Raw genomic sequence first — 8114 nt, forward strand, 5'->3', positions numbered from 1 at the left:
TCTTTTGTGAAGGAGGGATTCCACTTGTTCCTGCTCATATGGGGTCATAATTTTGTAGTTTGATCATATATAGCACCAGGAAATGTCCTCATTTTTTAGGTCTGTCTCAGGCAATGCCTATCATCACCTAGGTTTTGGCTTCCTGGCAGGGAACAGATCCTAAAACGTCTTTCTTATTTATTTTTTTTAACTCTTTTGAGTAGGCATTTATTTATTCATATGGCTAAAAAAACAAAACCATATAAAAAGGTTTACAATAAAAACCCTTGCTCTTATTTTCTATACTGAATCCCAATCATGTTTGTAAATTTGTTACATATCCTTCCAGAGTTTCTTTGTACAAATACCAGTAAATATATATATACACACAAAAGGTAGCATGTAATATACACTGTTATGTGCCTTGATTTTTTTGCTTAGCATGGTGGTCACGCACTATTCTACTTGTCTTACAAACGTTAACTCATTTACTCTTCATAAGAACATCATGATACAGGTATTATCAATATTATTAGCTCTATTTTACTGTTAAGGAAACTGAGGCAGAAGTAAGTAGAGAGAGGCAGTACAGAAGGTAACTAAGTTGCTCAAGCGCACACAGCCAGTAAGTGACATAGCTGGGTTACCAAGCCAGGCAGGCTGTTCTCAGAGTCTGGGCTCTTAACCACGTGTTGTACTACCTCTTGGAGAGCTTGCCACGGTCCATAGAGAACTGTGTCAGACAGGATGCACAGAATTCTGTTAAATGGATGTAGCATCATTTATTTCATCAGCCCCTTCTTAACGGATGCCTGGGTTGTTTCTAATCATTCGGTATAATAAGCAATGCTGCAATAAATAACCATGTACCTTTTAGATATGTACAAATACATACATATTCCTATTGCTCATTTTTCTATTGGGTTTCTGGTCTTGTTCTTACTGGTTTCTAGGAGCTCATGATTTATCAATGCTAACCAACAGCATCTACACCTTCAGATTTTTGGCAGGTTATTAAGGCTTTTTGCCTCCTTTTCTTCCGCGTGTATGGGTTTGCTTTAGTGCTTACAACCTTTCTGGGCTTCCCCTCAAGGCAGAGGGAGCTAAGGCAGGTACACACGGGTGATGGGTGGGTGGGTATTACACTTGGAGCAGCCAGAGGCCTGAGAAGAGGTGGCAGCTGGGATCCACTGAGTACTTGGGTCTAGGTCAGAAGAGCATTATAGCCTCACTGATGCTGGCATTCGGGCATGGGGCGGTGGGGCCTCCACCTGGCCAAAGGGCAGGCCGTGGGCGGGTCAGAGCTGGGAATGTCACTCACCCGTAAGGGGAGAGGCACCTGGTCCAGGCGGACAGCATGGGAGGCCCCCTCCTATCCATCTGCAGAGATGAACAGGAAGTTGGTGCCATGAAGTTGGTCTGTCGCTGTCACGAGCCCAGGACCAGGGATTCCCTCAGCTCTCTAGATCCCCCAGAATCCCACCTCTGTCCCCCTGGGAGCCAGTGCCAGGATGCCCGAGGGGCTGTCCATCTGCGAAAGGATGCGAGCAGGACCGATGCCTCCCAGTGGGCGAGCCCACGGCACCCTGGTCTGCCCTCCCGCAGGGGCCAGCCCCTGTGCTCCCCCGAGCCGACCAGGATGTGCGTGGAAGCTGGATCCCGCTCTTTCGTTTTCATTTCCTGGAACGACAGCAACTACCAGAGCACCCTGCACACCTGCTCGCCCGGGGAACCTGAGCACACAGCACCCAGTGCTACTTGAGATTCCATCCCATGAGACCTTCCAGTTTTGGGGGCCAAGTTAGGGGTTTGGGGAAGGAGGGCCTGAGAGCGCTGGCCTAGGGTCCAGCAGCTGCAGCCACCGGTGCACTCACGATGGACAGCCGGGTGGCTCCCTCACCTCCACCTGTAATGCAGGTAAGAGCCTGGCAGCTGAACCACGCAGTGTGCACACAGAGCCACCTGCCCTCTGCCTCTTCTCTACCACCTCAATTTCCATACCCATTTTATCAGACCTTCTGCCTGGCTGGAATCTCACTTTCTAGCACATTCCCAAGCCTCACCCATCCCTCACCGCCTCTCACTCTCCTCCACCTCACTCACCTCCAGCCTCTCATTCGATCCCTTCGAAACCCCTACGTGTCATATACTGCTCCTCCTCCCTCCTTCTCACCTCTACACCAATCAGATGCAGTTCCTGCACAAGCCACACCCTCACAGCTGGCAGAGGCAACTACGCAGGGGCTCCTCTCCTTAGCAGTCCCTCTCCACTGGACATATTTCCCTAGGAGCCTCAGAAGCCCCCACAGCTGGGCCCCCTTCCCACCTCCAAGGCCCTTCTCCACTTCTCTCTCTCCAAGATCCATATCCACATCCACTTTTTTTTTTTTTTTTTTTTTTAAATCAGACGTTTTCCTTGCCTTCGTGTGGAACCTTGAGCTCTATCTCTCTGCAGCTCCCTGGCTGGCATTTCCCAGGCAGTCACAGCCTGGAATTCCCCATTCCTCACACTTGGAAGAGGGCAGAGGAGTAGACAAGGAGCTCCCTGCAAGTCCCAGGTGAGTCTAGGCCTTGAACCCCTTCTCCAGCTTGGCAAGCCCCCTCTGCTAGGTGGCAACCTCTGAGGCAGGGTTACCTGGGTACAGCACCAAGTGGGGCCTGGGGGGGTGGAAGCAGACAAGAAATGCAGTGAGAAGTATCCCCAAAGGTGTCGAATCCTCTTCTGCGGTGGCCACGGCTTCTTGAGTTTGCTTTGCTGGCTCCAGATGACAGTCTTTCACTGCACATTGTCCTCCTCAGACACCAAGAGATGAACATAATGCTCTTGGAGATCCCAGAGTGAGAAAATGACTCCTACTGGGATTGGTTTCTTTTTTTTTTTTTAATGAATTAATTTTTTTTAATTAATTAATTAATTTTTGGCTGCGTTGGGTCTTCGTTGCTGCACGCCGGCTTTCTCTAGTTGCGGCGAGCGGGGGCTACTCTTCGTTGTGGTGCACGGGCTTCTCGTTGCAGTGGCTTCTCTTGTTGCGGAGCACGGGCTCTAGGTGCGCGGGCTTCAATAGTTGTGGCTCGCAGGCTCAGTAGTTGTAGCGCATGGGCTTAGTTGCTCCACGGCATGTGGGATCTTCCCGGGCCAGGGCTCGAACCCGTATCCCCTGCCTTGGCAGGTGGCTTCTTAACCACTGCACCACCAGGGAATTCCCTGGTTTCACTTTTACTTTTCACAATGTGGCAGCCTGTGGCAGGGCACGAGCCCCAAGGAGCCCCCTGTTTCTACAAAATTCTGTCACTTTTTCATCCCCTCATTCTGATGGCTGAACCAAATCACCTCTAGGGGCCAGGATGACTGTAACACTGTAAAGATAAAGACTTCCCTTGGTGGGACCTTGGGATTCAGAAGTTCATCCTTTCTTTCTCTCTTTTGAAAAATAGCATTTGCTTTTTTATATGTTTCTGGTTGAAGGTCTTTTTATCCTGGTCTCTCAGGTTCCCTGTGTCCTCACCAAGGTTCCTGGGCTCTCAGATTTCCAGCTTACAAGTCAAGTATTGTCAGGGGAGCCTTCTGGTAGGATTAGGTGGAGGCATGAAAAGCTTGAATTGGAAAGATGAAATTTACTGAGTGTCCACTGGGTACAACAGGGGTCCCCAACCTCGGGGCCATGGACTGGTAGCAGTCCATTGACTGTTAGGAACCAGGCCGCACAGCAGGAGGTGATCAGCGGTCGAGTGAGCGAAGCGTCATCTGTATTTACAGCCACTCCCCATCGCTCATATTACCGCCTGAGCTCCTCTTCCTGTCAGATCAGCGGCAGCATTAGATTCTCAGAGGAGCGTGATCCCTACTGTGAACTGCGCATGCGAGGGATCGAGGTTGAGTGCTCCTTATGAGAATCTAATGCCTGATGATCTGACAGGGAGCTGAGGCGGTGATGCTCGTGCTGGGGAGCGGCTGCAAATACAGATTATCATTAGCAGAGGGGTTTGACTGCACATAGACCATAATAAATCAACTGCTTGCAGACTCATATCAAAACCCTATCAGTGAGTGGCAAGTAAAAACAAGCTCAGGGCTCCCACTGATTCTACATGATGGTGAGTTGTATAATTATTTCATTATATATTACAATGTATTAATAATAGAAATAAAATGCACAATAAATGTAATGTGCTCGAATCATCCCGAAACCATCCTACCCCGCCCCCGCTGGTCCGTGGAAAAACTGTCTTCCATGAAACCTGTCCCTGGTGCCGATAAGGTTGGGGACCGCTAGTGTACAAGATGTTGATGGTACCAAGCTGAAGACATATGTGGTTCCTACCTGTAAGGTAGACACAGAGGTGGACACTCCTCCTCTTTGAAAAAAATTCTTAATATATTTAAGGATGGCTGAGCCTTCACCAAGATGCTCATCTTTGACTGCCCTGGTTTTCCCTCTCTCTAGGAGGGAGCTGATTCTCCTGTGAATCCCGAGGCAGCCACACCACCCCCAGACACCTAGGCCCAAGCCAGATGGGACGCTCGAGTGAATCTGCTGGGTGAGGGGGGAGATCTCAAGCTGCTGGGAAGACTCTGTGAGAGAGGGGAGAAGAAAGGCTGATGTTTTTACAGAATGTAAATGTGATGCATAAACTTCTTATCCAAGGAATTGCCTTCCCCCATTTGCTATTTCTTTTTTAAAAAAATATTTATTTATTTGGTTGTGTCGGGTCTTAGTTGTGGCAGGTGGGTTCCTCAGTTGCAGCTTGCCAGCTCCTTAGTTGTGGCACATCGGCTCCTTAGTTGTGGCATGCGAACTCTTAGTTGTGGCATGCATGTGGGATCTAGTTCCCTGACCAGGGATTGAACCCCGGGCCCCCTGCCTTGTGAGCACAGAGCCTTCACCACCGCGCCACCAGGGAAGTCCCCATTTGCTATTTCTTTGCTGTTTTTTTTTGGCTGTGCCAGGCAGCTGTGTGATCTTAGTTCGACCAGGGATTGAACCCGGGGCCATGGCAGTGAAAGTGCAGAATCCTAACCACTGGACCGCCAGGGAAGTCCCTTTGCTAGGTTTTCTTTAACCTTTCCTTGGTGAGGAAGTCAGAGGAGGTCAGTGCGAATTCTCCTGCGGGGAATACAGCTGACATGGCCAAGCTTGAGGACAGGCAGTCTCCTGGTTGGTAAGAGGAGGACTGGGATTGGATGAGCTTTTAGGTCCTTTCCAGCCTAAGGACAAAGAGTTGAGGACGTTGCCAGTGAGGAAGCCAGATGGGGCTAACCAGTGAACAGTTGTATGTACGTAGAACCCTCTTTCAAATGATTATATTTATTTATTTTTAAAATAAATTTATTCTTTTTTTAAAATGTATTTATTTATTTTTGGCTGAGTTGGGTCTTTGCTGCTGCACGCGGGCTTTCTCTAGTTGCAGTGAGCGGGGGCTACTCTTCCTTGCGGTGTGCAGGCTTCTCATTGTGGTGGCTTCTCTTGCTGTGGAGCACAGGCTCTAGGCACGTGGACTTCAGTAGTTGTGGCTTGAGGGCTCTAGAGCGCAGGCTCAATAGTTGTGGCGCACGGGCTTAGTTGTTCCGCGGCATGTGGGATCTTCCTGGACCAGGGCACGAACTCGTGTCCCCTGCATTGGCAGGCAGATTCCTAACCACTGCGCCACTAGGGAAGCCCCCAAATAATATATTTAATTTTTGTTGTTACAAAAGTAGCACATGCTTATTGTCAAGAATAGGGAAATGACAGAGAAGCATAAGAATACATAGAACAATCAAATACACTCAAAGACAACCACAGGAAACATATTGGCTATAACCTTTCATTTCATTTTCCTAAGTAATGCTCTTGCCCAAGGAAACTCATAACTATGGAGCAGGCTGTAGATTAATGTATTTATGTGGTAGAGCTGAGAGGCGGAAAAGCTAAATGACAAGCTCAAGATCACACAGGTTTCCATGCTAAGGTCAAACCTTGGTTCTGCGGATAATCTTCTAAGAGATTTTCACATGCACTTCCTAAGCTGTGGAGATCATAGGACAGGCAGCTAGCTGACCACCAGTTGGGTCTTTAATCTGGGTGGGGGTCTAGGAGCAGGCATGTCTGACCTGGGTTGTGAAGCACCCAAGTCACTTTCTGCTTGGTTGCCCCAGGGGCTGGAACACTGTTTTATATTTTCGCACCCTTCTGATTTCCTGGACACAACCTGCTTTTTGAGCTGCTGACAGGATTGAGCAGAATGTGGTGTGTGACTTCACAGGCCTTGGGATGACACTGTTGCCCCCAAATGACTGGCATTCTTTTAATGGGGAACAGAGCCTATCTTTCCAGGGTTAGCGGGAAGTGGGGACTCACAGACATGAGAGAACCCCAGAGCGTGGAGGATGCCCTGGTACCTCAGAGCAGCAGAGAGAAGCGGCAGTGTGATTTGGGGAGAGGGGCAGGGAGCTCTGTAAGGAAACTCTGTGGCTTCATTTCGTCCAAATGCCAAGACTGACCAGTAGCTTGGGGCTCAGGAATGCTCTAAGGAGATGTCTGGCAACACTTAACACAGAGGGTACGATTTGGGCTCCATTCCTGGCTCAAGCTGTGGTGATGAGGAAAACAGGACTTCGGGTCAGACCTGAAGACCCTGAGTGTTGCTGCTGAGCAGAACCTTAGAGGACTCTTAATTCTTGGTCCTGAGTCTCTTCATTCTCCAGGAGCTTATTCCTGGAAAAATCTGTGAACTTCCCACTGTTGGATGTAGCGGGACTGAGACATCTTTGTGTCTTGAAATGGGCTTTTGAAGCTCCTAGTTGTGACTAAACCACAGGAAAAGACATACAGAGCCACCTCTGACTTTCAGATGTCACAGGCAGGGGAAAAGCACCTCTCGGCAACTCCCTGGTGGTGTACCATAGGGGAAAGGGCCCTTGGGGAGCTCCAGCAGATTTTTTGTGCCCCTGCTCAAGTTCACATCCTTCACAGATAACAGAGTCCCCACGTACTTATTTTAATAGATACCATTCTGGCAAGCGTGGCTTCCCGTTATCTCAGACCAGGGCATCTCAAATTTTCACGTGCACATGAATCCCCTGGGAGCTATGTGGAAATGCAGATTCTGGTTCAGTAGGTCTGGGTGGGGCCTGAGATTCTGCATCTCTAATAAACTCCTGGGTGATGCTGTGGCTGCTGGAAATGCATCCGAGGATCTCACTTTACGCAGCTGTCCCAACAGCGATTTTCAGTCTCTCTGTGGAGGTGAAATCAGTTTGGTGGGTCAAGATATGTATTTTTTAAAAATGAGGGAGGGGCTTCCCTGGTGGTCCAGTGGGATGCAGGGGACGCGGGTTCGATCCCTGGTCAGGGAAGTAAGATCCCACATGCTGCAGGGCAACTAAGCCTGCGCACCTAGAGTCTAAGCTCCATAACTAGAGAGCCCCGCGCACCGCAACTCCTGAGCCCACATGCTCTGGAGCCCGTGCACCACAACTAGAGAGCCTGCGTGCCGTAACTACTAAGCCCATGGGCCCTCTAGAGCCCACGCATGCCAGAACTAGAGAGAAGCCCGCGTGCCGCAATAAAGAGCCCGTGTGCTGCAACGAAAAATCCTTCATGCCACAATGAAGATCTCGCATGCCATAGCTAAGACCTGATGTAGCCAAATAAATAAATAAATGAATAAATAATTTTTAAAGTACCATTTAAAAAATAATAACAAAAAATGAGGGTTCAGTGGTTAGGAATCCATACTCTCACTGCCAAGGGCCTGGGTTCAATCCCTGGTGGGGGAACTAAGATCCCACAAGCCATGTGGCACAGCCAAAAAAAAAAATGAAAGAAGAGAAAAGAAATAGAATATATCAGAGCACATCATAAAGAGTAAAGGTAGCAGTGATTTCATGAATACTTTGTTTTGGCTCTTTATGTATATATAGCTGTGTGGGTCATGACACAAAACGTAATTTTTACTGCGGGTTGAGGTCAGAATGGTTTGAGAATCACTGTCCTAGATCATGGCATGTTAGAAGTAGTAAGTTAGATGGATGCAGGCGAGGTGAGAGGCGGGGTGGAGTGGGGAGGAATGGGGACTAGAAGTGAATGTTCTGGACGCTGTGAGTATTGACAGTGCTGTCATCACCTGAAAATGAAAGGAACATATCAAGCAAC

The sequence above is a fragment of the Delphinapterus leucas genome, chromosome 10 (genome assembly GCF_059928025.1).
Source record: "Delphinapterus leucas isolate spDelLeu-1000000601 "Yukka" chromosome 10, BTC_Dleu_Yukka2, whole genome shotgun sequence".
NCBI classification, from domain to species: domain Eukaryota; kingdom Metazoa; phylum Chordata; class Mammalia; order Artiodactyla; family Monodontidae; genus Delphinapterus; species Delphinapterus leucas.